This window comes from Denticeps clupeoides, unplaced genomic scaffold (genome assembly GCF_900700375.1).
Source record: "Denticeps clupeoides unplaced genomic scaffold, fDenClu1.1, whole genome shotgun sequence".
Classification (NCBI taxonomy): Eukaryota; Metazoa; Chordata; class Actinopteri; order Clupeiformes; family Denticipitidae; genus Denticeps; species Denticeps clupeoides.
The window spans coordinates 1-22,068 of record NW_021629902.1 but is presented as its reverse complement, the minus strand read 5'-3'; the positions used below and the strand labels follow the sequence as shown (position 1 = coordinate 22,068).

General features: G+C 42.3%; 76 non-coding genes across 76 annotated transcripts; all 76 read right to left on the bottom strand.

Moving 5' to 3' along the window:
- Positions 1-24: 24 nt before the first annotated feature.
- LOC114776804 (5S ribosomal RNA) lies at positions 25-143 on the bottom strand. Its single transcript, XR_003745702.1, has one exon. It is a non-coding gene; the product is annotated as a 5S ribosomal RNA (ribosomal RNA).
- A 144-nt stretch (positions 144-287) lies between these two features.
- LOC114776803 (5S ribosomal RNA) lies at positions 288-406 on the bottom strand. Its single transcript, XR_003745701.1, has one exon. It is a non-coding gene; the product is annotated as a 5S ribosomal RNA (ribosomal RNA).
- Positions 407-550: 144 nt separating this feature from the next.
- On the bottom strand, positions 551-669 carry LOC114776802 (5S ribosomal RNA). The gene has a single exon (XR_003745700.1). It is a non-coding gene; the product is annotated as a 5S ribosomal RNA (ribosomal RNA).
- Positions 670-813: 144 nt separating this feature from the next.
- On the bottom strand, positions 814-932 carry LOC114776801 (5S ribosomal RNA). Its single transcript, XR_003745699.1, has one exon. It is a non-coding gene; the product is annotated as a 5S ribosomal RNA (ribosomal RNA).
- Positions 933-1,076: 144 nt separating this feature from the next.
- LOC114776798 (5S ribosomal RNA) lies at positions 1,077-1,195 on the bottom strand. The gene has a single exon (XR_003745697.1). It is a non-coding gene; the product is annotated as a 5S ribosomal RNA (ribosomal RNA).
- A 144-nt stretch (positions 1,196-1,339) lies between these two features.
- On the bottom strand, positions 1,340-1,458 carry LOC114776797 (5S ribosomal RNA). Its single transcript, XR_003745696.1, has one exon. It is a non-coding gene; the product is annotated as a 5S ribosomal RNA (ribosomal RNA).
- A 144-nt stretch (positions 1,459-1,602) lies between these two features.
- Positions 1,603-1,721, bottom strand: LOC114776796 (5S ribosomal RNA). The gene has a single exon (XR_003745695.1). It is a non-coding gene; the product is annotated as a 5S ribosomal RNA (ribosomal RNA).
- Positions 1,722-1,865: 144 nt separating this feature from the next.
- Positions 1,866-1,984, bottom strand: LOC114776795 (5S ribosomal RNA). The gene has a single exon (XR_003745694.1). It is a non-coding gene; the product is annotated as a 5S ribosomal RNA (ribosomal RNA).
- Positions 1,985-2,128: 144 nt separating this feature from the next.
- Positions 2,129-2,247, bottom strand: LOC114776794 (5S ribosomal RNA). Its single transcript, XR_003745693.1, has one exon. It is a non-coding gene; the product is annotated as a 5S ribosomal RNA (ribosomal RNA).
- Positions 2,248-2,391: 144 nt separating this feature from the next.
- Positions 2,392-2,510, bottom strand: LOC114776793 (5S ribosomal RNA). The gene has a single exon (XR_003745692.1). It is a non-coding gene; the product is annotated as a 5S ribosomal RNA (ribosomal RNA).
- A 144-nt stretch (positions 2,511-2,654) lies between these two features.
- Positions 2,655-2,773, bottom strand: LOC114776792 (5S ribosomal RNA). The gene has a single exon (XR_003745691.1). It is a non-coding gene; the product is annotated as a 5S ribosomal RNA (ribosomal RNA).
- Positions 2,774-2,917: 144 nt separating this feature from the next.
- Positions 2,918-3,036, bottom strand: LOC114776791 (5S ribosomal RNA). Its single transcript, XR_003745690.1, has one exon. It is a non-coding gene; the product is annotated as a 5S ribosomal RNA (ribosomal RNA).
- A 144-nt stretch (positions 3,037-3,180) lies between these two features.
- LOC114776790 (5S ribosomal RNA) lies at positions 3,181-3,299 on the bottom strand. The gene has a single exon (XR_003745689.1). It is a non-coding gene; the product is annotated as a 5S ribosomal RNA (ribosomal RNA).
- A 144-nt stretch (positions 3,300-3,443) lies between these two features.
- On the bottom strand, positions 3,444-3,562 carry LOC114776789 (5S ribosomal RNA). The gene has a single exon (XR_003745688.1). It is a non-coding gene; the product is annotated as a 5S ribosomal RNA (ribosomal RNA).
- Positions 3,563-3,706: 144 nt separating this feature from the next.
- Positions 3,707-3,825, bottom strand: LOC114776787 (5S ribosomal RNA). Its single transcript, XR_003745686.1, has one exon. It is a non-coding gene; the product is annotated as a 5S ribosomal RNA (ribosomal RNA).
- Positions 3,826-3,969: 144 nt separating this feature from the next.
- LOC114776786 (5S ribosomal RNA) lies at positions 3,970-4,088 on the bottom strand. The gene has a single exon (XR_003745685.1). It is a non-coding gene; the product is annotated as a 5S ribosomal RNA (ribosomal RNA).
- Positions 4,089-4,232: 144 nt separating this feature from the next.
- LOC114776785 (5S ribosomal RNA) lies at positions 4,233-4,351 on the bottom strand. The gene has a single exon (XR_003745684.1). It is a non-coding gene; the product is annotated as a 5S ribosomal RNA (ribosomal RNA).
- A 144-nt stretch (positions 4,352-4,495) lies between these two features.
- On the bottom strand, positions 4,496-4,614 carry LOC114776784 (5S ribosomal RNA). The gene has a single exon (XR_003745683.1). It is a non-coding gene; the product is annotated as a 5S ribosomal RNA (ribosomal RNA).
- A 144-nt stretch (positions 4,615-4,758) lies between these two features.
- Positions 4,759-4,877, bottom strand: LOC114776783 (5S ribosomal RNA). The gene has a single exon (XR_003745682.1). It is a non-coding gene; the product is annotated as a 5S ribosomal RNA (ribosomal RNA).
- A 144-nt stretch (positions 4,878-5,021) lies between these two features.
- Positions 5,022-5,140, bottom strand: LOC114776976 (5S ribosomal RNA). Its single transcript, XR_003745868.1, has one exon. It is a non-coding gene; the product is annotated as a 5S ribosomal RNA (ribosomal RNA).
- Positions 5,141-5,284: 144 nt separating this feature from the next.
- On the bottom strand, positions 5,285-5,403 carry LOC114776975 (5S ribosomal RNA). Its single transcript, XR_003745867.1, has one exon. It is a non-coding gene; the product is annotated as a 5S ribosomal RNA (ribosomal RNA).
- A 144-nt stretch (positions 5,404-5,547) lies between these two features.
- On the bottom strand, positions 5,548-5,666 carry LOC114776974 (5S ribosomal RNA). The gene has a single exon (XR_003745866.1). It is a non-coding gene; the product is annotated as a 5S ribosomal RNA (ribosomal RNA).
- Positions 5,667-5,810: 144 nt separating this feature from the next.
- LOC114776924 (5S ribosomal RNA) lies at positions 5,811-5,929 on the bottom strand. The gene has a single exon (XR_003745818.1). It is a non-coding gene; the product is annotated as a 5S ribosomal RNA (ribosomal RNA).
- A 144-nt stretch (positions 5,930-6,073) lies between these two features.
- On the bottom strand, positions 6,074-6,192 carry LOC114776973 (5S ribosomal RNA). The gene has a single exon (XR_003745865.1). It is a non-coding gene; the product is annotated as a 5S ribosomal RNA (ribosomal RNA).
- Positions 6,193-6,336: 144 nt separating this feature from the next.
- On the bottom strand, positions 6,337-6,455 carry LOC114776972 (5S ribosomal RNA). The gene has a single exon (XR_003745864.1). It is a non-coding gene; the product is annotated as a 5S ribosomal RNA (ribosomal RNA).
- A 144-nt stretch (positions 6,456-6,599) lies between these two features.
- Positions 6,600-6,718, bottom strand: LOC114776970 (5S ribosomal RNA). Its single transcript, XR_003745862.1, has one exon. It is a non-coding gene; the product is annotated as a 5S ribosomal RNA (ribosomal RNA).
- A 144-nt stretch (positions 6,719-6,862) lies between these two features.
- LOC114776969 (5S ribosomal RNA) lies at positions 6,863-6,981 on the bottom strand. The gene has a single exon (XR_003745861.1). It is a non-coding gene; the product is annotated as a 5S ribosomal RNA (ribosomal RNA).
- Positions 6,982-7,125: 144 nt separating this feature from the next.
- LOC114776968 (5S ribosomal RNA) lies at positions 7,126-7,244 on the bottom strand. Its single transcript, XR_003745860.1, has one exon. It is a non-coding gene; the product is annotated as a 5S ribosomal RNA (ribosomal RNA).
- A 144-nt stretch (positions 7,245-7,388) lies between these two features.
- Positions 7,389-7,507, bottom strand: LOC114776967 (5S ribosomal RNA). Its single transcript, XR_003745859.1, has one exon. It is a non-coding gene; the product is annotated as a 5S ribosomal RNA (ribosomal RNA).
- A 144-nt stretch (positions 7,508-7,651) lies between these two features.
- On the bottom strand, positions 7,652-7,770 carry LOC114776966 (5S ribosomal RNA). Its single transcript, XR_003745858.1, has one exon. It is a non-coding gene; the product is annotated as a 5S ribosomal RNA (ribosomal RNA).
- Positions 7,771-7,914: 144 nt separating this feature from the next.
- On the bottom strand, positions 7,915-8,033 carry LOC114776964 (5S ribosomal RNA). The gene has a single exon (XR_003745857.1). It is a non-coding gene; the product is annotated as a 5S ribosomal RNA (ribosomal RNA).
- Positions 8,034-8,177: 144 nt separating this feature from the next.
- On the bottom strand, positions 8,178-8,296 carry LOC114776963 (5S ribosomal RNA). Its single transcript, XR_003745856.1, has one exon. It is a non-coding gene; the product is annotated as a 5S ribosomal RNA (ribosomal RNA).
- A 144-nt stretch (positions 8,297-8,440) lies between these two features.
- LOC114776921 (5S ribosomal RNA) lies at positions 8,441-8,559 on the bottom strand. Its single transcript, XR_003745815.1, has one exon. It is a non-coding gene; the product is annotated as a 5S ribosomal RNA (ribosomal RNA).
- Positions 8,560-8,703: 144 nt separating this feature from the next.
- Positions 8,704-8,822, bottom strand: LOC114776938 (5S ribosomal RNA). Its single transcript, XR_003745832.1, has one exon. It is a non-coding gene; the product is annotated as a 5S ribosomal RNA (ribosomal RNA).
- Positions 8,823-8,966: 144 nt separating this feature from the next.
- Positions 8,967-9,085, bottom strand: LOC114776962 (5S ribosomal RNA). The gene has a single exon (XR_003745855.1). It is a non-coding gene; the product is annotated as a 5S ribosomal RNA (ribosomal RNA).
- Positions 9,086-11,346: 2,261 nt separating this feature from the next.
- On the bottom strand, positions 11,347-11,464 carry LOC114776939 (5S ribosomal RNA). The gene has a single exon (XR_003745833.1). It is a non-coding gene; the product is annotated as a 5S ribosomal RNA (ribosomal RNA).
- Positions 11,465-11,610: 146 nt separating this feature from the next.
- LOC114776961 (5S ribosomal RNA) lies at positions 11,611-11,729 on the bottom strand. The gene has a single exon (XR_003745854.1). It is a non-coding gene; the product is annotated as a 5S ribosomal RNA (ribosomal RNA).
- Positions 11,730-11,872: 143 nt separating this feature from the next.
- Positions 11,873-11,990, bottom strand: LOC114776934 (5S ribosomal RNA). Its single transcript, XR_003745828.1, has one exon. It is a non-coding gene; the product is annotated as a 5S ribosomal RNA (ribosomal RNA).
- Positions 11,991-12,148: 158 nt separating this feature from the next.
- On the bottom strand, positions 12,149-12,267 carry LOC114776960 (5S ribosomal RNA). The gene has a single exon (XR_003745853.1). It is a non-coding gene; the product is annotated as a 5S ribosomal RNA (ribosomal RNA).
- Positions 12,268-12,410: 143 nt separating this feature from the next.
- Positions 12,411-12,529, bottom strand: LOC114776958 (5S ribosomal RNA). Its single transcript, XR_003745851.1, has one exon. It is a non-coding gene; the product is annotated as a 5S ribosomal RNA (ribosomal RNA).
- A 144-nt stretch (positions 12,530-12,673) lies between these two features.
- On the bottom strand, positions 12,674-12,792 carry LOC114776957 (5S ribosomal RNA). The gene has a single exon (XR_003745850.1). It is a non-coding gene; the product is annotated as a 5S ribosomal RNA (ribosomal RNA).
- A 144-nt stretch (positions 12,793-12,936) lies between these two features.
- On the bottom strand, positions 12,937-13,055 carry LOC114776956 (5S ribosomal RNA). Its single transcript, XR_003745849.1, has one exon. It is a non-coding gene; the product is annotated as a 5S ribosomal RNA (ribosomal RNA).
- A 144-nt stretch (positions 13,056-13,199) lies between these two features.
- Positions 13,200-13,318, bottom strand: LOC114776955 (5S ribosomal RNA). The gene has a single exon (XR_003745848.1). It is a non-coding gene; the product is annotated as a 5S ribosomal RNA (ribosomal RNA).
- Positions 13,319-13,462: 144 nt separating this feature from the next.
- Positions 13,463-13,581, bottom strand: LOC114776936 (5S ribosomal RNA). The gene has a single exon (XR_003745830.1). It is a non-coding gene; the product is annotated as a 5S ribosomal RNA (ribosomal RNA).
- Positions 13,582-13,725: 144 nt separating this feature from the next.
- LOC114776954 (5S ribosomal RNA) lies at positions 13,726-13,844 on the bottom strand. The gene has a single exon (XR_003745847.1). It is a non-coding gene; the product is annotated as a 5S ribosomal RNA (ribosomal RNA).
- A 144-nt stretch (positions 13,845-13,988) lies between these two features.
- Positions 13,989-14,107, bottom strand: LOC114776953 (5S ribosomal RNA). Its single transcript, XR_003745846.1, has one exon. It is a non-coding gene; the product is annotated as a 5S ribosomal RNA (ribosomal RNA).
- A 144-nt stretch (positions 14,108-14,251) lies between these two features.
- On the bottom strand, positions 14,252-14,370 carry LOC114776952 (5S ribosomal RNA). Its single transcript, XR_003745845.1, has one exon. It is a non-coding gene; the product is annotated as a 5S ribosomal RNA (ribosomal RNA).
- A 144-nt stretch (positions 14,371-14,514) lies between these two features.
- On the bottom strand, positions 14,515-14,633 carry LOC114776922 (5S ribosomal RNA). Its single transcript, XR_003745816.1, has one exon. It is a non-coding gene; the product is annotated as a 5S ribosomal RNA (ribosomal RNA).
- Positions 14,634-14,777: 144 nt separating this feature from the next.
- On the bottom strand, positions 14,778-14,896 carry LOC114776951 (5S ribosomal RNA). Its single transcript, XR_003745844.1, has one exon. It is a non-coding gene; the product is annotated as a 5S ribosomal RNA (ribosomal RNA).
- Positions 14,897-15,040: 144 nt separating this feature from the next.
- LOC114776950 (5S ribosomal RNA) lies at positions 15,041-15,159 on the bottom strand. The gene has a single exon (XR_003745843.1). It is a non-coding gene; the product is annotated as a 5S ribosomal RNA (ribosomal RNA).
- A 144-nt stretch (positions 15,160-15,303) lies between these two features.
- Positions 15,304-15,422, bottom strand: LOC114776948 (5S ribosomal RNA). The gene has a single exon (XR_003745842.1). It is a non-coding gene; the product is annotated as a 5S ribosomal RNA (ribosomal RNA).
- A 144-nt stretch (positions 15,423-15,566) lies between these two features.
- LOC114776946 (5S ribosomal RNA) lies at positions 15,567-15,685 on the bottom strand. Its single transcript, XR_003745840.1, has one exon. It is a non-coding gene; the product is annotated as a 5S ribosomal RNA (ribosomal RNA).
- A 144-nt stretch (positions 15,686-15,829) lies between these two features.
- On the bottom strand, positions 15,830-15,948 carry LOC114776932 (5S ribosomal RNA). The gene has a single exon (XR_003745826.1). It is a non-coding gene; the product is annotated as a 5S ribosomal RNA (ribosomal RNA).
- Positions 15,949-16,092: 144 nt separating this feature from the next.
- Positions 16,093-16,211, bottom strand: LOC114776945 (5S ribosomal RNA). The gene has a single exon (XR_003745839.1). It is a non-coding gene; the product is annotated as a 5S ribosomal RNA (ribosomal RNA).
- Positions 16,212-16,355: 144 nt separating this feature from the next.
- LOC114776944 (5S ribosomal RNA) lies at positions 16,356-16,474 on the bottom strand. Its single transcript, XR_003745838.1, has one exon. It is a non-coding gene; the product is annotated as a 5S ribosomal RNA (ribosomal RNA).
- Positions 16,475-16,618: 144 nt separating this feature from the next.
- LOC114776943 (5S ribosomal RNA) lies at positions 16,619-16,737 on the bottom strand. Its single transcript, XR_003745837.1, has one exon. It is a non-coding gene; the product is annotated as a 5S ribosomal RNA (ribosomal RNA).
- A 144-nt stretch (positions 16,738-16,881) lies between these two features.
- On the bottom strand, positions 16,882-17,000 carry LOC114776942 (5S ribosomal RNA). The gene has a single exon (XR_003745836.1). It is a non-coding gene; the product is annotated as a 5S ribosomal RNA (ribosomal RNA).
- Positions 17,001-17,144: 144 nt separating this feature from the next.
- On the bottom strand, positions 17,145-17,263 carry LOC114776941 (5S ribosomal RNA). The gene has a single exon (XR_003745835.1). It is a non-coding gene; the product is annotated as a 5S ribosomal RNA (ribosomal RNA).
- A 144-nt stretch (positions 17,264-17,407) lies between these two features.
- LOC114776937 (5S ribosomal RNA) lies at positions 17,408-17,526 on the bottom strand. The gene has a single exon (XR_003745831.1). It is a non-coding gene; the product is annotated as a 5S ribosomal RNA (ribosomal RNA).
- A 144-nt stretch (positions 17,527-17,670) lies between these two features.
- On the bottom strand, positions 17,671-17,789 carry LOC114776926 (5S ribosomal RNA). Its single transcript, XR_003745820.1, has one exon. It is a non-coding gene; the product is annotated as a 5S ribosomal RNA (ribosomal RNA).
- Positions 17,790-17,933: 144 nt separating this feature from the next.
- LOC114776915 (5S ribosomal RNA) lies at positions 17,934-18,052 on the bottom strand. Its single transcript, XR_003745809.1, has one exon. It is a non-coding gene; the product is annotated as a 5S ribosomal RNA (ribosomal RNA).
- A 144-nt stretch (positions 18,053-18,196) lies between these two features.
- On the bottom strand, positions 18,197-18,315 carry LOC114776904 (5S ribosomal RNA). Its single transcript, XR_003745798.1, has one exon. It is a non-coding gene; the product is annotated as a 5S ribosomal RNA (ribosomal RNA).
- Positions 18,316-18,459: 144 nt separating this feature from the next.
- Positions 18,460-18,578, bottom strand: LOC114776892 (5S ribosomal RNA). The gene has a single exon (XR_003745786.1). It is a non-coding gene; the product is annotated as a 5S ribosomal RNA (ribosomal RNA).
- A 144-nt stretch (positions 18,579-18,722) lies between these two features.
- LOC114776880 (5S ribosomal RNA) lies at positions 18,723-18,841 on the bottom strand. Its single transcript, XR_003745775.1, has one exon. It is a non-coding gene; the product is annotated as a 5S ribosomal RNA (ribosomal RNA).
- Positions 18,842-18,985: 144 nt separating this feature from the next.
- On the bottom strand, positions 18,986-19,104 carry LOC114776869 (5S ribosomal RNA). The gene has a single exon (XR_003745764.1). It is a non-coding gene; the product is annotated as a 5S ribosomal RNA (ribosomal RNA).
- A 144-nt stretch (positions 19,105-19,248) lies between these two features.
- LOC114776857 (5S ribosomal RNA) lies at positions 19,249-19,367 on the bottom strand. Its single transcript, XR_003745753.1, has one exon. It is a non-coding gene; the product is annotated as a 5S ribosomal RNA (ribosomal RNA).
- Positions 19,368-19,511: 144 nt separating this feature from the next.
- On the bottom strand, positions 19,512-19,630 carry LOC114776845 (5S ribosomal RNA). Its single transcript, XR_003745742.1, has one exon. It is a non-coding gene; the product is annotated as a 5S ribosomal RNA (ribosomal RNA).
- Positions 19,631-19,774: 144 nt separating this feature from the next.
- Positions 19,775-19,893, bottom strand: LOC114776833 (5S ribosomal RNA). Its single transcript, XR_003745731.1, has one exon. It is a non-coding gene; the product is annotated as a 5S ribosomal RNA (ribosomal RNA).
- Positions 19,894-20,037: 144 nt separating this feature from the next.
- LOC114776822 (5S ribosomal RNA) lies at positions 20,038-20,156 on the bottom strand. Its single transcript, XR_003745720.1, has one exon. It is a non-coding gene; the product is annotated as a 5S ribosomal RNA (ribosomal RNA).
- Positions 20,157-20,300: 144 nt separating this feature from the next.
- On the bottom strand, positions 20,301-20,419 carry LOC114776811 (5S ribosomal RNA). The gene has a single exon (XR_003745709.1). It is a non-coding gene; the product is annotated as a 5S ribosomal RNA (ribosomal RNA).
- A 144-nt stretch (positions 20,420-20,563) lies between these two features.
- Positions 20,564-20,682, bottom strand: LOC114776800 (5S ribosomal RNA). Its single transcript, XR_003745698.1, has one exon. It is a non-coding gene; the product is annotated as a 5S ribosomal RNA (ribosomal RNA).
- A 144-nt stretch (positions 20,683-20,826) lies between these two features.
- On the bottom strand, positions 20,827-20,945 carry LOC114776788 (5S ribosomal RNA). Its single transcript, XR_003745687.1, has one exon. It is a non-coding gene; the product is annotated as a 5S ribosomal RNA (ribosomal RNA).
- Positions 20,946-21,089: 144 nt separating this feature from the next.
- LOC114776971 (5S ribosomal RNA) lies at positions 21,090-21,208 on the bottom strand. The gene has a single exon (XR_003745863.1). It is a non-coding gene; the product is annotated as a 5S ribosomal RNA (ribosomal RNA).
- A 144-nt stretch (positions 21,209-21,352) lies between these two features.
- Positions 21,353-21,471, bottom strand: LOC114776959 (5S ribosomal RNA). Its single transcript, XR_003745852.1, has one exon. It is a non-coding gene; the product is annotated as a 5S ribosomal RNA (ribosomal RNA).
- A 144-nt stretch (positions 21,472-21,615) lies between these two features.
- Positions 21,616-21,734, bottom strand: LOC114776947 (5S ribosomal RNA). Its single transcript, XR_003745841.1, has one exon. It is a non-coding gene; the product is annotated as a 5S ribosomal RNA (ribosomal RNA).
- A 144-nt stretch (positions 21,735-21,878) lies between these two features.
- On the bottom strand, positions 21,879-21,997 carry LOC114776898 (5S ribosomal RNA). The gene has a single exon (XR_003745792.1). It is a non-coding gene; the product is annotated as a 5S ribosomal RNA (ribosomal RNA).
- Between the last annotated feature and the right edge of the window lie 71 nt (positions 21,998-22,068).

Sequence of the window (22,068 nt, the reverse complement as noted above, 5' to 3'; positions counted from 1 at the left end):
TTTAAAAAGTTTTTCAACAGTTAAAGCTTACAGCACCTGGTATTCCCAGGAGGTCTCCCATCCAAGTACTAACCAGGCCCAAGCCTTCTTAGCTTCCGAGATCAGACGAGACCGGGCGTTCTTGGGCTGGTATGGCCGTAAGCAATCTCTGCTTGAAAATCTTGGACTTTAAACAACCTAGGCTTGAAAACATATCACAGAGTGAAAATACCTCTTAACTTACTTTAGATAAAAACTAACAAAGCGATGCAAAAAAACTTCATTTTAAAAAGTTTTTCAACAGTTAAAGCTTACAGCACCTGGTATTCCCAGGAGGTCTCCCATCCAAGTACTAACCAGGCCCAAGCCTTCTTAGCTTCCGAGATCAGACGAGACCGGGCGTTCTTGGGCTGGTATGGCCGTAAGCAATCTCTGCTTGAAAATCTTGGACTTTAAACAACCTAGGCTTGAAAACATATCACAGAGTGAAAATACCTCTTAACTTACTTTAGATAAAAACTAACAAAGCGATGCAAAAAAACTTCATTTTAAAAAGTTTTTCAACAGTTAAAGCTTACAGCACCTGGTATTCCCAGGAGGTCTCCCATCCAAGTACTAACCAGGCCCAAGCCTTCTTAGCTTCCGAGATCAGACGAGACCGGGCGTTCTTGGGCTGGTATGGCCGTAAGCAATCTCTGCTTGAAAATCTTGGACTTTAAACAACCTAGGCTTGAAAACATATCACAGAGTGAAAATACCTCTTAACTTACTTTAGATAAAAACTAACAAAGCGATGCAAAAAAACTTCATTTTAAAAAGTTTTTCAACAGTTAAAGCTTACAGCACCTGGTATTCCCAGGAGGTCTCCCATCCAAGTACTAACCAGGCCCAAGCCTTCTTAGCTTCCGAGATCAGACGAGACCGGGCGTTCTTGGGCTGGTATGGCCGTAAGCAATCTCTGCTTGAAAATCTTGGACTTTAAACAACCTAGGCTTGAAAACATATCACAGAGTGAAAATACCTCTTAACTTACTTTAGATAAAAACTAACAAAGCGATGCAAAAAAACTTCATTTTAAAAAGTTTTTCAACAGTTAAAGCTTACAGCACCTGGTATTCCCAGGAGGTCTCCCATCCAAGTACTAACCAGGCCCAAGCCTTCTTAGCTTCCGAGATCAGACGAGACCGGGCGTTCTTGGGCTGGTATGGCCGTAAGCAATCTCTGCTTGAAAATCTTGGACTTTAAACAACCTAGGCTTGAAAACATATCACAGAGTGAAAATACCTCTTAACTTACTTTAGATAAAAACTAACAAAGCGATGCAAAAAAACTTCATTTTAAAAAGTTTTTCAACAGTTAAAGCTTACAGCACCTGGTATTCCCAGGAGGTCTCCCATCCAAGTACTAACCAGGCCCAAGCCTTCTTAGCTTCCGAGATCAGACGAGACCGGGCGTTCTTGGGCTGGTATGGCCGTAAGCAATCTCTGCTTGAAAATCTTGGACTTTAAACAACCTAGGCTTGAAAACATATCACAGAGTGAAAATACCTCTTAACTTACTTTAGATAAAAACTAACAAAGCGATGCAAAAAAACTTCATTTTAAAAAGTTTTTCAACAGTTAAAGCTTACAGCACCTGGTATTCCCAGGAGGTCTCCCATCCAAGTACTAACCAGGCCCAAGCCTTCTTAGCTTCCGAGATCAGACGAGACCGGGCGTTCTTGGGCTGGTATGGCCGTAAGCAATCTCTGCTTGAAAATCTTGGACTTTAAACAACCTAGGCTTGAAAACATATCACAGAGTGAAAATACCTCTTAACTTACTTTAGATAAAAACTAACAAAGCGATGCAAAAAAACTTCATTTTAAAAAGTTTTTCAACAGTTAAAGCTTACAGCACCTGGTATTCCCAGGAGGTCTCCCATCCAAGTACTAACCAGGCCCAAGCCTTCTTAGCTTCCGAGATCAGACGAGACCGGGCGTTCTTGGGCTGGTATGGCCGTAAGCAATCTCTGCTTGAAAATCTTGGACTTTAAACAACCTAGGCTTGAAAACATATCACAGAGTGAAAATACCTCTTAACTTACTTTAGATAAAAACTAACAAAGCGATGCAAAAAAACTTCATTTTAAAAAGTTTTTCAACAGTTAAAGCTTACAGCACCTGGTATTCCCAGGAGGTCTCCCATCCAAGTACTAACCAGGCCCAAGCCTTCTTAGCTTCCGAGATCAGACGAGACCGGGCGTTCTTGGGCTGGTATGGCCGTAAGCAATCTCTGCTTGAAAATCTTGGACTTTAAACAACCTAGGCTTGAAAACATATCACAGAGTGAAAATACCTCTTAACTTACTTTAGATAAAAACTAACAAAGCGATGCAAAAAAACTTCATTTTAAAAAGTTTTTCAACAGTTAAAGCTTACAGCACCTGGTATTCCCAGGAGGTCTCCCATCCAAGTACTAACCAGGCCCAAGCCTTCTTAGCTTCCGAGATCAGACGAGACCGGGCGTTCTTGGGCTGGTATGGCCGTAAGCAATCTCTGCTTGAAAATCTTGGACTTTAAACAACCTAGGCTTGAAAACATATCACAGAGTGAAAATACCTCTTAACTTACTTTAGATAAAAACTAACAAAGCGATGCAAAAAAACTTCATTTTAAAAAGTTTTTCAACAGTTAAAGCTTACAGCACCTGGTATTCCCAGGAGGTCTCCCATCCAAGTACTAACCAGGCCCAAGCCTTCTTAGCTTCCGAGATCAGACGAGACCGGGCGTTCTTGGGCTGGTATGGCCGTAAGCAATCTCTGCTTGAAAATCTTGGACTTTAAACAACCTAGGCTTGAAAACATATCACAGAGTGAAAATACCTCTTAACTTACTTTAGATAAAAACTAACAAAGCGATGCAAAAAAACTTCATTTTAAAAAGTTTTTCAACAGTTAAAGCTTACAGCACCTGGTATTCCCAGGAGGTCTCCCATCCAAGTACTAACCAGGCCCAAGCCTTCTTAGCTTCCGAGATCAGACGAGACCGGGCGTTCTTGGGCTGGTATGGCCGTAAGCAATCTCTGCTTGAAAATCTTGGACTTTAAACAACCTAGGCTTGAAAACATATCACAGAGTGAAAATACCTCTTAACTTACTTTAGATAAAAACTAACAAAGCGATGCAAAAAAACTTCATTTTAAAAAGTTTTTCAACAGTTAAAGCTTACAGCACCTGGTATTCCCAGGAGGTCTCCCATCCAAGTACTAACCAGGCCCAAGCCTTCTTAGCTTCCGAGATCAGACGAGACCGGGCGTTCTTGGGCTGGTATGGCCGTAAGCAATCTCTGCTTGAAAATCTTGGACTTTAAACAACCTAGGCTTGAAAACATATCACAGAGTGAAAATACCTCTTAACTTACTTTAGATAAAAACTAACAAAGCGATGCAAAAAAACTTCATTTTAAAAAGTTTTTCAACAGTTAAAGCTTACAGCACCTGGTATTCCCAGGAGGTCTCCCATCCAAGTACTAACCAGGCCCAAGCCTTCTTAGCTTCCGAGATCAGACGAGACCGGGCGTTCTTGGGCTGGTATGGCCGTAAGCAATCTCTGCTTGAAAATCTTGGACTTTAAACAACCTAGGCTTGAAAACATATCACAGAGTGAAAATACCTCTTAACTTACTTTAGATAAAAACTAACAAAGCGATGCAAAAAAACTTCATTTTAAAAAGTTTTTCAACAGTTAAAGCTTACAGCACCTGGTATTCCCAGGAGGTCTCCCATCCAAGTACTAACCAGGCCCAAGCCTTCTTAGCTTCCGAGATCAGACGAGACCGGGCGTTCTTGGGCTGGTATGGCCGTAAGCAATCTCTGCTTGAAAATCTTGGACTTTAAACAACCTAGGCTTGAAAACATATCACAGAGTGAAAATACCTCTTAACTTACTTTAGATAAAAACTAACAAAGCGATGCAAAAAAACTTCATTTTAAAAAGTTTTTCAACAGTTAAAGCTTACAGCACCTGGTATTCCCAGGAGGTCTCCCATCCAAGTACTAACCAGGCCCAAGCCTTCTTAGCTTCCGAGATCAGACGAGACCGGGCGTTCTTGGGCTGGTATGGCCGTAAGCAATCTCTGCTTGAAAATCTTGGACTTTAAACAACCTAGGCTTGAAAACATATCACAGAGTGAAAATACCTCTTAACATACTTTAGATAAAAACTAACAAAGCGATGCAAAAAAACTTCATTTTAAAAAGTTTTTCAACAGTTAAAGCTTACAGCACCTGGTATTCCCAGGAGGTCTCCCATCCAAGTACTAACCAGGCCCAAGCCTTCTTAGCTTCCGAGATCAGACGAGACCGGGCGTTCTTGGGCTGGTATGGCCGTAAGCAATCTCTGCTTGAAAATCTTGGACTTTAAACAACCTAGGCTTGAAAACATATCACAGAGTGAAAATACCTCTTAACTTACTTTAGATAAAAACTAACAAAGCGATGCAAAAAAACTTCATTTTAAAAAGTTTTTCAACAGTTAAAGCTTACAGCACCTGGTATTCCCAGGAGGTCTCCCATCCAAGTACTAACCAGGCCCAAGCCTTCTTAGCTTCCGAGATCAGACGAGACCGGGCGTTCTTGGGCTGGTATGGCCGTAAGCAATCTCTGCTTGAAAATCTTGGACTTTAAACAACCTAGGCTTGAAAACATATCACAGAGTGAAAATACCTCTTAACTTACTTTAGATAAAAACTAACAAAGCGATGCAAAAAAACTTCATTTTAAAAAGTTTTTCAACAGTTAAAGCTTACAGCACCTGGTATTCCCAGGAGGTCTCCCATCCAAGTACTAACCAGGCCCAAGCCTTCTTAGCTTCCGAGATCAGACGAGACCGGGCGTTCTTGGGCTGGTATGGCCGTAAGCAATCTCTGCTTGAAAATCTTGGACTTTAAACAACCTAGGCTTGAAAACATATCACAGAGTGAAAATACCTCTTAACTTACTTTAGATAAAAACTAACAAAGCGATGCAAAAAAACTTCATTTTAAAAAGTTTTTCAACAGTTAAAGCTTACAGCACCTGGTATTCCCAGGAGGTCTCCCATCCAAGTACTAACCAGGCCCAAGCCTTCTTAGCTTCCGAGATCAGACGAGACCGGGCGTTCTTGGGCTGGTATGGCCGTAAGCAATCTCTGCTTGAAAATCTTGGACTTTAAACAACCTAGGCTTGAAAACATATCACAGAGTGAAAATACCTCTTAACTTACTTTAGATAAAAACTAACAAAGCGATGCAAAAAAACTTCATTTTAAAAAGTTTTTCAACAGTTAAAGCTTACAGCACCTGGTATTCCCAGGAGGTCTCCCATCCAAGTACTAACCAGGCCCAAGCCTTCTTAGCTTCCGAGATCAGACGAGACCGGGCGTTCTTGGGCTGGTATGGCCGTAAGCAATCTCTGCTTGAAAATCTTGGACTTTAAACAACCTAGGCTTGAAAACATATCACAGAGTGAAAATACCTCTTAACTTACTTTAGATAAAAACTAACAAAGCGATGCAAAAAAACTTCATTTTAAAAAGTTTTTCAACAGTTAAAGCTTACAGCACCTGGTATTCCCAGGAGGTCTCCCATCCAAGTACTAACCAGGCCCAAGCCTTCTTAGCTTCCGAGATCAGACGAGACCGGGCGTTCTTGGGCTGGTATGGCCGTAAGCAATCTCTGCTTGAAAATCTTGGACTTTAAACAACCTAGGCTTGAAAACATATCACAGAGTGAAAATACCTCTTAACTTACTTTAGATAAAAACTAACAAAGCGATGCAAAAAAACTTCATTTTAAAAAGTTTTTCAACAGTTAAAGCTTACAGCACCTGGTATTCCCAGGAGGTTCCCCATCCAAGTACTAACCAGGCCCAAGCCTTCTTAGCTTCCGAGATCAGACGAGACCGGGCGTTCTTGGGCTGGTATGGCCGTAAGCAATCTCTGCTTGAAAATCTTGGACTTTAAACAACCTAGGCTTGAAAACATATCACAGAGTGAAAATACCTCTTAACTTACTTTAGATAAAAACTAACAAAGCGATGCAAAAAAACTTCATTTTAAAAAGTTTTTCAACAGTTAAAGCTTACAGCACCTGGTATTCCCAGGAGGTCTCCCATCCAAGTACTAACCAGGCCCAAGCCTTCTTAGCTTCCGAGATCAGACGAGACCGGGCGTTCTTGGGCTGGTATGGCCGTAAGCAATCTCTGCTTGAAAATCTTGGACTTTAAACAACCTAGGCTTGAAAACATATCACAGAGTGAAAATACCTCTTAACTTACTTTAGATAAAAACTAACAAAGCGATGCAAAAAAACTTCATTTTAAAAAGTTTTTCAACAGTTAAAGCTTACAGCACCTGGTATTCCCAGGAGGTCTCCCATCCAAGTACTAACCAGGCCCAAGCCTTCTTAGCTTCCGAGATCAGACGAGACCGGGCGTTCTTGGGCTGGTATGGCCGTAAGCAATCTCTGCTTGAAAATCTTGGACTTTAAACAACCTAGGCTTGAAAACATATCACAGAGTGAAAATACCTCTTAACTTACTTTAGATAAAAACTAACAAAGCGATGCAAAAAAACTTCATTTTAAAAAGTTTTTCAACAGTTAAAGCTTACAGCACCTGGTATTCCCAGGAGGTCTCCCATCCAAGTACTAACCAGGCCCAAGCCTTCTTAGCTTCCGAGATCAGACGAGACCGGGCGTTCTTGGGCTGGTATGGCCGTAAGCAATCTCTGCTTGAAAATCTTGGACTTTAAACAACCTAGGCTTGAAAACATATCACAGAGTGAAAATACCTCTTAACTTACTTTAGATAAAAACTAACAAAGCGATGCAAAAAAACTTCATTTTAAAAAGTTTTTCAACAGTTAAAGCTTACAGCACCTGGTATTCCCAGGAGGTCTCCCATCCAAGTACTAACCAGGCCCAAGCCTTCTTAGCTTCCGAGATCAGACGAGACCGGGCGTTCTTGGGCTGGTATGGCCGTAAGCAATCTCTGCTTGAAAATCTTGGACTTTAAACAACCTAGGCTTGAAAACATATCACAGAGTGAAAATACCTCTTAACTTACTTTAGATAAAAACTAACAAAGCGATGCAAAAAAACTTCATTTTAAAAAGTTTTTCAACAGTTAAAGCTTACAGCACCTGGTATTCCCAGGAGGTCTCCCATCCAAGTACTAACCAGGCCCAAGCCTTCTTAGCTTCCGAGATCAGACGAGACCGGGCGTTCTTGGGCTGGTATGGCCGTAAGCAATCTCTGCTTGAAAATCTTGGACTTTAAACAACCTAGGCTTGAAAACATATCACAGAGTGAAAATACCTCTTAACTTACTTTAGATAAAAACTAACAAAGCGATGCAAAAAAACTTCATTTTAAAAAGTTTTTCAACAGTTAAAGCTTACAGCACCTGGTATTCCCAGGAGGTCTCCCATCCAAGTACTAACCAGGCCCAAGCCTTCTTAGCTTCCGAGATCAGACGAGACCGGGCGTTCTTGGGCTGGTATGGCCGTAAGCAATCTCTGCTTGAAAATCTTGGACTTTAAACAACCTAGGCTTGAAAACATATCACAGAGTGAAAATACCTCTTAACTTACTTTAGATAAAAACTAACAAAGCGATGCAAAAAAACTTCATTTTAAAAAGTTTTTCAACAGTTAAAGCTTACAGCACCTGGTATTCCCAGGAGGTCTCCCATCCAAGTACTAACCAGGCCCAAGCCTTCTTAGCTTCCGAGATCAGACGAGACCGGGCGTTCTTGGGCTGGTATGGCCGTAAGCAATCTCTGCTTGAAAATCTTGGACTTTAAACAACCTAGGCTTGAAAACATATCACAGAGTGAAAATACCTCTTAACTTACTTTAGATAAAAACTAACAAAGCGATGCAAAAAAACTTCATTTTAAAAAGTTTTTCAACAGTTAAAGCTTACAGCACCTGGTATTCCCAGGAGGTCTCCCATCCAAGTACTAACCAGGCCCAAGCCTTCTTAGCTTCCGAGATCAGACGAGACCGGGCGTTCTTGGGCTGGTATGGCCGTAAGCAATCTCTGCTTGAAAATCTTGGACTTTAAACAACCTAGGCTTGAAAACATATCACAGAGTGAAAATACCTCTTAACTTACTTTAGATAAAAACTAACAAAGCGATGCAAAAAAACTTCATTTTAAAAAGTTTTTCAACAGTTAAAGCTTACAGCACCTGGTATTCCCAGGAGGTCTCCCATCCAAGTACTAACCAGGCCCAAGCCTTCTTAGCTTCCGAGATCAGACGAGACCGGGCGTTCTTGGGCTGGTATGGCCGTAAGCAATCTCTGCTTGAAAATCTTGGACTTTAAACAACCTAGGCTTGAAAACATATCACAGAGTGAAAATACCTCTTAACTTACTTTAGATAAAAACTAACAAAGCGATGCAAAAAAACTTCATTTTAAAAAGTTTTTCAACAGTTAAAGCTTACAGCACCTGGTATTCCCAGGAGGTCTCCCATCCAAGTACTAACCAGGCCCAAGCCTTCTTAGCTTCCGAGATCAGACGAGACCGGGCGTTCTTGGGCTGGTATGGCCGTAAACAATCTCTGCTTGAAAATCTTGGACTTTAAACAACCTAGGCTTGAAAACATATCACAGAGTGAAAATACCTCTTAACTTACTTTAGATAAAAACTAACAAAGCGATGCAAAAAAACTTCATTTTAAAAAGTTTTTCAACAGTTAAAGCTTACAGCACCTGGTATTCCCAGGAGGTCTCCCATCCAAGTACTAACCAGGCCCAAGCCTTCTTAGATTCCGAGATCAGACGAGACCGGGCGTTCTTGGGCTGGTATGGCCGTAAGCAATCTCTGCTTGAAAATCTTGGACTTTAAACAACCTAGGCTTGAAAACATATCACAGAGTGAAAATACCTCTTAACTTACTTTAGATAAAAACTAACAAAGCGATGCAAAAAAACTTCATTTTAAAAAGTTTTTCAACAGTTAAAGCTTACAGCACCTGGTATTCCCAGGAGGTCTCCCATCCAAGTACTAACCAGGCCCAAGCCTTCTTAGCTTCCGAGATCAGACGAGACCGGGCGTTCTTGGGCTGGTATGGCCGTAAGCAATCTCTGCTTGAAAATCTTGGACTTTAAACAACCTAGGCTTGAAAACATATCACAGAGTGAAAATACCTCTTAACTTACCCGTGCACACAGCACACCTCTGCCTAGCATCCTGCTCACCAACGTCCAGTCACTGGAGAACAAGCTCGATGACCTCAGGGCCAGGGTAAAGTTCCAGAGAGACATCCGGGACTGCAACCTCCTCTGCTTCACCGAGACATGGCTGAACCCAGCGGTGCCGGACCACACCATCCAGCCGGCCGAGTTCTTCTCGGTCCACCGCATGGACAGGACACGCGACTCGGGGAAGACAAGGGGAGGCGGAGTGTGTTTGATGGTAAATAGGAACTGGTGTAATTCAATTTCTCCCCTCACACACTCGTGCTCGACGAATCTGGAACTACTGTCCATCAAGTGTCGTCCCTTTTACCTTCCTCGGGAGTTCACATCGGTCATCATCAGCGCCGCTTACATTCCGCCAAAAGCGGACACGGACACTGCCTTAGGCGAACTGCAGGAGGCGCTCACACAGCACCAAACACAGCACCGGGACGCTGCGCTCATTGTGGCAGGAGATTTTAATAATGCCAGCCTCAAACGCGCAGCGCCGAATTTCCATCAGCACATCACCTGCCCCACCAGGGGCGAAAGGACACTGGACCATTGCTACACGACAATAAAGGACGGATACAGGGCACAATCTCGTCCACCATTTGGAAAATCTGACCACGCCGCCATCTTCCTCATGCCTAAATACAAACAAAGGCTTAAACAGGAAGTTCCGGTTCAGAGGGAGGTGGCACGCTGGACGGACCAATCGGTGGCCGCTCTTCAGGACGCACTGGAGGACGCAGACTGGGACATGTTCCAGAGTAGTTCCGGAAACATCAGTGAGTTTGCGGAAGCGGTTGTGAGTTTCATTGGGAAACTAACGGACGACACCGTTCAGAAAACGATCGTCAGAACGTTTCCCAACCAGAAGCCGTGGGTGGATAAAACCATCCGCGACGCTCTGAAATCTCGCACCGCGACCTATAACGCGGGGCTCACTTCCGGGGACATGGAACCATACAAGGCTGCGTCATACAGCGTCAGGAAAGCGGTGAAGGAGGCGAAGCAGCGCTACGGGAAGAAACTGGAGTCACAACTCGAACAGAGTGACTCTAGGAGCCTGTGGCGGGGACTACGGACAATAACGGACTATAAAGCACCAACATGCGGTACGACGAACGCGGACGTGTCTCTGGCAGACGAGCTAAATACGTTCTATGCTCGCTTCGAGGCTGCAGCTAAAGACGCTAGCGATGCTACGGCTAGCGGCTCCAACAGCTGCAGACGGGAGGACACTGCCAGCACCGAGAACGCGTTCGTCATCACCGAGCATGATGTGAGGAGAGCCTTCAAGAGAGTGAACACCAGGAAGGCAGCAGGACCAGACGGCATCTCGGGGAGAATCCTCAGAGCCTGCGCAGACCAGCTAGCACCTGTGTTTACAGAGATATTCAACCTCTCTCTATCTCAGTCGGTGATCCCCACATGCTTCAAGGAGTCCATCATTGTTCCGGTCCCCAAGAAAACCCATCCTGCCTCCCTCAACGACTACCGCCCTGTAGCCCTCACCTCAGTAGTGATGAAGATCTTTGAACGGCTGGTCAGAGACTTCATCATTTCTTCACTACCAGATACACTCGACCCACTACAGTTTGCATACCGTCCCAACCGGTCCACGGATGACGCCATATCACATCTCCTCCATACTGCACTCACCCACCTGGACACTCGGAAGGGAAATTATGTTAAAATGCTCTTCATTGACTACAGTTCAGCATTTAACACAATAATCCCTTCCACACTCACCACCAAGCTGGAGCACCTGGGACTCAGCTCATCTCTCTGTCAGTGGATCTCCAACTTCTTAACCGGGAGACCACAGGCAGTAAGGATGGGTGGACATGTCTCAGCCTCCATCAATCTCAGCACTGGAGCCCCCCAGGGCTGTGTTTTGAGCCCCCTGCTGTACTCCCTGTACACCCATGACTGTACAGCCATTACTAGCTCCACCACCATCATCAAGTATGCTGAGACCGGGCGTTCTTGGGCTGGTATGGCCGTAAGCAATCTCTGCTTGAAAATCTTGGACTTTAAACAACCTAGGCTTGAAAACATATCACAGAGTGAAAATACCTCTTAACTTACTTTAGATAAAAACTAACAAAGCGATGCAAAAAAAACTTCATTTTTAAAAAGTTTTTCAACAGTTAAAGCTTACAGCACCTGGTATTCCCAGGAGGTCTCCCATCCAAGTACTAACCAGGCCCAAGCCTTCTTAGCTTCCGAGATCAGACGAGACCGGCGTTCTTGGGCTGGTATGGCCGTAAGCAATCTCTGCTTGAAAATCTTGGACTTTTAAACAACCTAGGCTTGAAAACATATCACAGAGTGAAAATACCTCTTAACTTACTTTAGATAAAAACTAACAAAGCGATGCAAAAAAACTTCATTTTTAAAAAGTTTTCAACCAGTTAAAGCTTACAGCACCTGGTATTCCCAGGAGGTCTCCCATCCAAGTACTAACCAGGCCCAAGCCTTCTTAGCTTCCGAGATCAGACGAGACCGGGCGTTCTTGGGCTGGTATGGCCGTAAGCAATCTCTGCTTGAAAATCTTGGACTTTAAACAACCTAGGCTTGAAAACATATCACAGAGTGAAAATACCTCTTAACTTACTTTAGATAAAAACTAACAAAGCGATGCAAAAAAACTTCATTTAAAAAGTTTTTCAACAGTTAAAGCTTACAGCACCTGGTATTCCCAGGAGGTCTCCCATCCAAGTACTAACCAGGCCCAAGCCTCTTAGCTTCCGAGATCAGACGAGACCGGGCGTTCTTGGGCTGGTATGGCCGTAAGCAATCTCTGCTTGAAAATCTTGGACTTTAAATCTTGGACTTTAAACAACCTAGGCTTGAAAACATATCACAGAGTGAAAATACCTCTTAACTTACTTTAGATAAAAACTAACAAAGCGATGCAAAAAAACTTCATTTTAAAAAGTTTTTCAACAGTTAAAGCTTACAGCACCTGGTATTCCCAGGAGGTCTCCCATCCAAGTACTAACCAGGCCCAAGCCTTCTTAGCTTCCGAGATCAGACGAGACCGGGCGTTCTTGGGCTGGTATGGCCGTAAGCAATCTCTGCTTGAAAATCTTGGACTTTAAACAACCTAGGCTTGAAAACATATCACAGAGTGAAAATACCTCTTAACTTACTTTAGATAAAAACTAACAAAGCGATGCAAAAAAACTTCATTTTAAAAGTTTTTCAACAGTTAAAGCTTACAGCACCTGGTATTCCCAGGAGGTCTCCCATCCAAGTACTAACCAGGCCCAAGCCTTCTTAGCTTCCGAGATCAGACGAGACCGGGCGTTCTTGGGCTGGTATGGCCGTAAGCAATCTCTGCTTGAAAATCTTGGACTTTAAACAACCTAGGCTTGAAAACATATCACAGAGTGAAAATACCTCTTAACTTACTTTAGATAAAAACTAACAAAGCGATGCAAAAAAACTTCATTTTAAAAAGTTTTTCAACAGTTAAAGCTTACAGCACCTGGTATTCCCAGGAGGTCTCCCATCCAAGTACTAACCAGGCCCAAGCCTTCTTAGCTTCCGAGATCAGACGAGACCGGGCGTTCTTGGGCTGGTATGGCCGTAAGCAATCTCTGCTTGAAAATCTTGGACTTTAAACAACCTAGGCTTGAAAACATATCACAGAGTGAAAATACCTCTTAACTTACTTTAGATAAAAACTAACAAAGCGATGCAAAAAAACTTCATTTTAAAAAGTTTTTCAACAGTTAAAGCTTACAGCACCTGGTATTCCCAGGAGGTCTCCCATCCAAGTACTAACCAGGCCCAAGCCTTCTTAGCTTCCGAGATCAGACGAGACCGGGCGTTCTTGGGCTGGTATGGCCGTAAGCAATCTCTGCTTGAAAATCTTGGACTTTAAACAACCTAGGCTTGAAAACATATCACAGAGTGAAAATACCTCTTAACTTACTTTAGATAAAAACTAACAAAGCGATGCAAAAAAACTTCATTTTAAAAAGTTTTTCAACAGTTAAAGCTTACAGCACCTGGTATTCCCAGGAGGTCTCCCATCCAAGTACTAACCAGGCCCAAGCCTTCTTAGCTTCCGAGATCAGACGAGACCGGGCGTTCTTGGGCTGGTATGGCCGTAAGCAATCTCTGCTTGAAAATCTTGGACTTTAAACAACCTAGGCTTGAAAACATATCACAGAGTGAAAATACCTCTTAACTTACTTTAGATAAAAACTAACAAAGCGATGCAAAAAAACTTCATTTTAAAAAGTTTTTCAACAGTTAAAGCTTACAGCACCTGGTATTCCCAGGAGGTCTCCCATCCAAGTACTAACCAGGCCCAAGCCTTCTTAGCTTACGAGATCAGACGAGACCGGGCGTTCTTGGGCTGGTATGGCCGTAAGCAATCTCTGCTTGAAAATCTTGGACTTTAAACAACCTAGGCTTGAAAACATATCACAGAGTGAAAATACCTCTTAACTTACTTTAGATAAAAACTAACAAAGCGATGCAAAAAAACTTCATTTTAAAAAGTTTTTCAACAGTTAAAGCTTACAGCACCTGGTATTCCCAGGAGGTCTCCCATCCAAGTACTAACCAGGCCCAAGCCTTCTTAGCTTCCGAGATCAGACGAGACCGGGCGTTCTTGGGCTGGTATGGCCGTAAGCAATCTCTGCTTGAAAATCTTGGACTTTAAACAACCTAGGCTTGAAAACATATCACAGAGTGAAAATACCTCTTAACTTACTTTAGATAAAAACTAACAAAGCGATGCAAAAAAACTTCATTTTAAAAAGTTTTTCAACAGTTAAAGCTTACAGCACCTGGTATTCCCAGGAGGTCTCCCATCCAAGTACTAACCAGGCCCAAGCCTTCTTAGCTTCCGAGATCAGACGAGACCGGGCGTTCTTGGGCTGGTATGGCCGTAAGCAATCTCTGCTTGAAAATCTTGGACTTTAAACAACCTAGGCTTGAAAACATATCACAGAGTGAAAATACCTCTTAACTTACTTTAGATAAAAACTAACAAAGCGATGCAAAAAAACTTCATTTTAAAAAGTTTTTCAACAGTTAAAGCTTACAGCACCTGGTATTCCCAGGAGGTCTCCCATCCAAGTACTAACCAGGCCCAAGCCTTCTTAGCTTCCGAGATCAGACGAGACCGGGCGTTCTTGGGCTGGTATGGCCGTAAGCAATCTCTGCTTGAAAATCTTGGACTTTAAACAACCTAGGCTTGAAAACATATCACAGAGTGAAAATACCTCTTAACTTACTTTAGATAAAAACTAACAAAGCGATGCAAAAAAACTTCATTTTAAAAAGTTTTTCAACAGTTAAAGCTTACAGCACCTGGTATTCCCAGGAGGTCTCCCATCCAAGTACTAACCAGGCCCAAGCCTTCTTAGCTTCCGAGATCAGACGAGACCGGGCATTCTTGGGCTGGTATGGCCGTAAGCAATCTCTGCTTGAAAATCTTGGACTTTAAACAACCTAGGCTTGAAAACATATCACAGAGTGAAAATACCTCTTAACTTACTTTAGATAAAAACTAACAAAGCGATGCAAAAAAACTTCATTTTAAAAAGTTTTTCAACAGTTAAAGCTTACAGCACCTGGTATTCCCAGGAGGTCTCCCATCCAAGTACTAACCAGGCCCAAGCCTTCTTAGCTTCCGAGATCAGACGAGACCGGGCGTTCTTGGGCTGGTATGGCCGTAAGCAATCTCTGCTTGAAAATCTTGGACTTTAAACAACCTAGGCTTGAAAACATATCACAGAGTGAAAATACCTCTTAACTTACTTTAGATAAAAACTAACAAAGCGATGCAAAAAAACTTCATTTTAAAAAGTTTTTCAACAGTTAAAGCTTACAGCACCTGGTATTCCCAGGAGGTCTCCCATCCAAGTACTAACCAGGCCCAAGCCTTCTTAGCTTCCGAGATCAGACGAGACCGGGCGTTCTTGGGCTGGTATGGCCGTAAGCAATCTCTGCTTGAAAATCTTGGACTTTAAACAACCTAGGCTTGAAAACATATCACAGAGTGAAAATACCTCTTAACTTACTTTAGATAAAAACTAACAAAGCGATGCAAAAAAACTTCATTTTAAAAAGTTTTTCAACAGTTAAAGCTTACAGCACCTGGTATTCCCAGGAGGTCTCCCATCCAAGTACTAACCAGGCCCAAGCCTTCTTAGCTTCCGAGATCAGACGAGACCGGGCGTTCTTGGGCTGGTATGGCCGTAAGCAATCTCTGCTTGAAAATCTTGGACTTTAAACAACCTAGGCTTGAAAACATATCACAGAGTGAAAATACCTCTTAACTTACTTTAGATAAAAACTAACAAAGCGATGCAAAAAAACTTCATTTTAAAAAGTTTTTCAACAGTTAAAGCTTACAGCACCTGGTATTCCCAGGAGGTCTCCCATCCAAGTACTAACCAGGCCCAAGCCTTCTTAGCTTCCGAGATCAGACGAGACCGGGCGTTCTTGGGCTGGTATGGCCGTAAGCAATCTCTGCTTGAAAATCTTGGACTTTAAACAACCTAGGCTTGAAAACATATCACAGAGTGAAAATACCTCTTAACTTACTTTAGATAAAAACTAACAAAGCGATGCAAAAAAACTTCATTTTAAAAAGTTTTTCAACAGTTAAAGCTTACAGCACCTGGTATTCCCAGGAGGTCTCCCATCCAAGTATTAACCAGGCCCAAGCCTTCTTAGCTTCCGAGATCAGACGAGACCGGGCGTTCTTGGGCTGGTATGGCCGTAAGCAATCTCTGCTTGAAAATCTTGGACTTTAAACAACCTAGGCTTGAAAACATATCACAGAGTGAAAATACCTCTTAACTTACTTTAGATAAAAACTAACAAAGCGATGCAAAAAAACTTCATTTTAAAAAGTTTTTCAACAGTTAAAGCTTACAGCACCTGGTATTCCCAGGAGGTCTCCCATCCAAGTACTAACCAGGCCCAAGCCTTCTTAGCTTCCGAGATCAGACGAGACCGGGCGTTCTTGGGCTGGTATGGCCGTAAGCAATCTCTGCTTGAAAATCTTGGACTTTAAACAACCTAGGCTTGAAAACATATCACAGAGTGAAAATACCTCTTAACTTACTTTAGATAAAAACTAACAAAGCGATGCAAAAAAACTTCATTTTAAAAAGTTTTTCAACAGTTAAAGCTTACAGCACCTGGTATTCCCAGGAGGTCTCCCATCCAAGTACTAACCAGGCCCAAGCCTTCTTAGCTTCCGAGATCAGACGAGACCGGGCGTTCTTGGGCTGGTATGGCCGTAAGCAATCTCTGCTTGAAAATCTTGGACTTTAAACAACCTAGGCTTGAAAACATATCACAGAGTGAAAATACCTCTTAACTTACTTTAGATAAAAACTAACAAAGCGATGCAAAAAAACTTCATTTTAAAAAGTTTTTCAACAGTTAAAGCTTACAGCACCTGGTATTCCCAGGAGGTCTCCCATCCAAGTACTAACCAGGCCCAAGCCTTCTTAGCTTCCGAGATCAGACGAGACCGGGCGTTCTTGGGCTGGTATGGCCGTAAGCAATCTCTGCTTGAAAATCTTGGACTTTAAACAACCTAGGCTTGAAAACATATCACAGAGTGAAAATACCTCTTAACTTACTTTAGATAAAAACTAACAAAGCGATGCAAAAAAACTTCATTTTAAAAAGTTTTTCAACAGTTAAAGCTTACAGCACCTGGTATTCCCAGGAGGTCTCCCATCCAAGTACTAACCAGGCCCAAGCCTTCTTAGCTTCCGAGATCAGACGAGACCGGGCGTTCTTGGGCTGGTATGGCCGTAAGCAATCTCTGCTTGAAAATCTTGGACTTTAAACAACCTAGGCTTGAAAACATATCACAGAGTGAAAATACCTCTTAACTTACTTTAGATAAAAACTAACAAAGCGATGCAAAAAAACTTCATTTTAAAAAGTTTTTCAACAGTTAAAGCTTACAGCACCTGGTATTCCCAGGAGGTCTCCCATCCAAGTACTAACCAGGCCCAAGCCTTCTTAGCTTCCGAGATCAGACGAGACCGGGCGTTCTTGGGCTGGTATGGCCGTAAGCAATCTCTGCTTGAAAATCTTGGACTTTAAACAACCTAGGCTTGAAAACATATCACAGAGTGAAAATACCTCTTAACTTACTTTAGATAAAAACTAACAAAGCGATGCAAAAAAACTTCATTTTAAAAAGTTTTTCAACAGTTAAAGCTTACAGCACCTGGTATTCCCAGGAGGTCTCCCATCCAAGTACTAACCAGGCCCAAGCCTTCTTAGCTTCCGAGATCAGACGAGACCGGGCGTTCTTGGGCTGGTATGGCCGTAAGCAATCTCTGCTTGAAAATCTTGGACTTTAAACAACCTAGGCTTGAAAACATATCACAGAGTGAAAATACCTCTTAACTTACTTTAGATAAAAACTAACAAAGCGATGCAAAAAAACTTCATTTTAAAAAGTTTTTCAACAGTTAAAGCTTACAGCACCTGGTATTCCCAGGAGGTCTCCCATCCAAGTACTAACCAGGCCCAAGCCTTCTTAGCTTCCGAGATCAGACGAGACCGGGCGTTCTTGGGCTGGTATGGCCGTAAGCAATCTCTGCTTGAAAATCTTGGACTTTAAACAACCTAGGCTTGAAAACATATCACAGAGTGAAAATACCTCTTAACTTACTTTAGATAAAAACTAACAAAGCGATGCAAAAAAACTTCATTTTAAAAAGTTTTTCAACAGTTAAAGCTTACAGCACCTGGTATTCCCAGGAGGTCTCCCATCCAAGTACTAACCAGGCCCAAGCCTTCTTAGCTTCCGAGATCAGACGAGACCGGGCGTTCTTGGGCTGGTATGGCCGTAAGCAATCTCTGCTTGAAAATCTTGGACTTTAAACAACCTAGGCTTGAAAACATATCACAGAGTGAAAATACCTCTTAACTTACTTTAGATAAAAACTAACAAAGCGATGCAAAAAAACTTCATTTTAAAAAGTTTTTCAACAGTTAAAGCTTACAGCACCTGGTATTCCCAGGAGGTCTCCCATCCAAGTACTAACCAGGCCCAAGCCTTCTTAGCTTCCGAGATCAGACGAGACCGGGCGTTCTTGGGCTGGTATGGCCGTAAGCAATCTCTGCTTGAAAATCTTGGACTTTAAACAACCTAGGCTTGAAAACATATCACAGAGTGAAAATACCTCTTAACTTACTTTAGATAAAAACTAACAAAGCGATGCAAAAAAACTTCATTTTAAAAAGTTTTTCAACAGTTAAAGCTTACAGCACCTGGTATTCCCAGGAGGTCTCCCATCCAAGTACTAACCAGGCCCAAGCCTTCTTAGCTTCCGAGATCAGACGAGACCGGGCGTTCTTGGGCTGGTATGGCCGTAAGCAATCTCTGCTTGAAAATCTTGGACTTTAAACAACCTAGGCTTGAAAACATATCACAGAGTGAAAATACCTCTTAACTTACTTTAGATAAAAACTAACAAAGCGATGCAAAAAAACTTCATTTTAAAAAGTTTTTCAACAGTTAAAGCTTACAGCACCTGGTATTCCCAGGAGGTCTCCCATCCAAGTACTAACCAGGCCCAAGCCTTCTTAGCTTCCGAGATCAGACGAGACCGGGCGTTCTTGGGCTGGTATGGCCGTAAGCAATCTCTGCTTGAAAATCTTGGACTTTAAACAACCTAGGCTTGAAAACATATCACAGAGTGAAAATACCTCTTAACTTACTTTAGATAAAAACTAACAAAGCGATGCAAAAAAACTTCATTTTAAAAAGTTTTTCAACAGTTAAAGCTTACAGCACCTGGTATTCCCAGGAGGTCTCCCATCCAAGTACTAACCAGGCCCAAGCCTTCTTAGCTTCCGAGATCAGACGAGACCGGGCGTTCTTGGGCTGGTATGGCCGTAAGCAATATCTGCTTGAAAATCTTGGACTTTAAACAACCTAGGCTTGAAAACATATCACAGAGTGAAAATACCTCTTAACTTACTTTAGATAAAAACTAACAAAGCGATGCAAAAAAACTTCATTTTAAAAAGTTTTTCAACAGTTAAAGCTTACAGCACCTGGTATTCCCAGGAGGTCTCCCATCCAAGTACTAACCAGGCCCAAGCCTTCTTAGCTTCCGAGATCAGACGAGACCGGGCGTTCTTGGGCTGGTATGGCCGTAAGCAATCTCTGCTTGAAAATCTTGGACTTTAAACAACCTAGGCTTGAAAACATATCACAGAGTGAAAATACCTCTTAACTTACTTTAGATAAAAACTAACAAAGCGATGCAAAAAAACTTCATTTTAAAAAGTTTTTCAACAGTTAAAGCTTACAGCACCTGGTATTCCCAGGAGGTCTCCCATCCAAGTACTAACCAGGCCCAAGCCTTCTTAGCTTCCGAGATCAGACGAGACCGGGCGTTCTTGGGCTGGTATGGCCGTAAGCAATCTCTGCTTGAAAATCTTGGACTTTAAACAACCTAGGCTTGAAAACATATCACAGAGTGAAAATACCTCTTAACTTACTTTAGATAAAAACTAACAAAGCGATGCAAAAAAACTTCATTTTAAAAAGTTTTTCAACAGTTAAAGCTTACAGCACCTGGTATTCCCAGGAGGTCTCCCATCCAAGTACTAACCAGGCCCAAGCCTTCTTAGCTTCCGAGATCAGACGAGACCGGGCGTTCTTGGGCTGGTATGGCCGTAAGCAATCTCTGCTTGAAAATCTTGGACTTTAAACAACCTAGGCTTGAAAACATATCACAGAGTGAAAATACCTCTTAACTTACTTTAGATAAAAACTAACAAAGCGATGCAAAAAAACTTCATTTTAAAAAGTTTTTCAACAGTTAAAGCTTACAGCACCTGGTATTCCCAGGAGGTCTCCCATCCAAGTACTAACCAGGCCCAAGCCTTCTTAGCTTCCGAGATCAGACGAGACCGGGCGTTCTTGGGCTGGTATGGCCGTAAGCAATCTCTGCTTGAAAATCTTGGACTTTAAACAACCTAGGCTTGAAAACATATCACAGAGTGAAAATACCTCTTAACTTACTTTAGATAAAAACTAACAAAGCGATGCAAAAAAACTTCATTTTAAAAAGTTTTTCAACAGTTAAAGCTTACAGCACCTGGTATTCCCAGGAGGTCTCCCATCCAAGTACTAACCAGGCCCAAGCCTTCTTAGCTTCCGAGATCAGACGAGACCGGGCGTTCTTGGGCTGGTATGGCCGTAAGCAATCTCTGCTTGAAAATCTTGGACTTTAAACAACCTAGGCTTGAAAACATATCACAGAGTGAAAATACCTCTTAACTTACTTTAGATAAAAACTAACAAAGCGATGCAAAAAAACTTCATTTTAAAAAGTTTTTCAACAGTTAAAGCTTACAGCACCTGGTATTCCCAGGAGGTCTCCCATCCAAGTACTAACCAGGCCCAAGCCTTCTTAGCTTCCGAGATCAGACGAGACCGGGCGTTCTTGGGCTGGTATGGCCGTAAGCAATCTCTGCTTGAAAATCTTGGACTTTAAACAACCTAGGCTTGAAAACATATCACAGAGTGAAAATACCTCTTAACTTACTTTAGATAAAAACTAACAAAGCGATGCAAAAAAACTTCATTTTAAAAAGTTTTTCAACAGTTAAAGCTTACAGCACCTGGTATTCCCAGGAGGTCTCCCATCCAAGTACTAACCAGGCCCAAGCCTTCTTAGCTTCCGAGATCAGACGAGACCGGGCGTTCTTGGGCTGGTATGGCCGTAAGCAATCTCTGCTTGAAAATCTTGGACTTTAAACAACCTAGGCTTGAAAACATATCACAGAGTGAAAATACCTCTTAACTTACTTTAGATAAAAACTAACAAAGCGATGCAAAAAAACTTCATTTTAAAAAGTTTTTCAACAGTTAAAGCTTACAGCACCTGGTATTCCCAGGAGGTCTCCCATCCAAGTACTAACCAGGCCCAAGCCTTCTTAGCTTCCGAGATCAGACGAGACCGGGCGTTCTTGGGCTGGTATGGCCGTAAGCAATCTCTGCTTGAAAATCTTGGACTTTAAACAACCTAGGCTTGAAAACATATCACAGAGTGAAAATACCTCTTAACTTACTTTAGATAAAAACTAACAAAGCGATGCAAAAAAACTTCATTTTAAAAAGTTTTTCAACAGTTAAAGCTTACAGCACCTGGTATTCCCAGGAGGTCTCCCATCCAAGTACTAACCAGGCCCAAGCCTTCTTAGCTTCCGAGATCAGACGAGACCGGGCGTTCTTGGGCTGGTATGGCCGTAAGCAATCTCTGCTTGAAAATCTTGGACTTTAAACAACCTAGGCTTGAAAACATATCACAGAGTGAAAATACCTCTTAACTTACTTTAGATAAAAACTAACAAAGCGATGCAAAAAAACTTCATTTTAAAAAGTTTTTCAACAGTTAAAGCTTACAGCACCTGGTATTCCCAGGAGGTCTCCCATCCAAGTACTAACCAGGCCCAAGCCTTCTTAGCTTCCGAGATCAGACGAGACCGGGCGTTCTTGGGCTGGTATGGCCGTAAGCAATCTCTGCTTGAAAATCTTGGACTTTAAACAACCTAGGCTTGAAAACATATCACAGAGTGAAAATACCTCTTAACTTACTTTAGATAAAAACTAACAAAGCGATGCAAAAAAACTTCATTTTAAAAAGTTTTTCAACAGTTAAAGCTTACAGCACCTGGTATTCCCAGGAGGTCTCCCATCCAAGTACTAACCAGGCCCAAGCCTTCTTAGCTTCCGAGATCAGACGAGACCGGGCGTTCTTGGGCTGGTATGGCCGTAAGCAATCTCTGCTTGAAAATCTTGGACTTTAAACAACCTAGGCTTGAAAACATATCACAGAGTGAAATACCTCT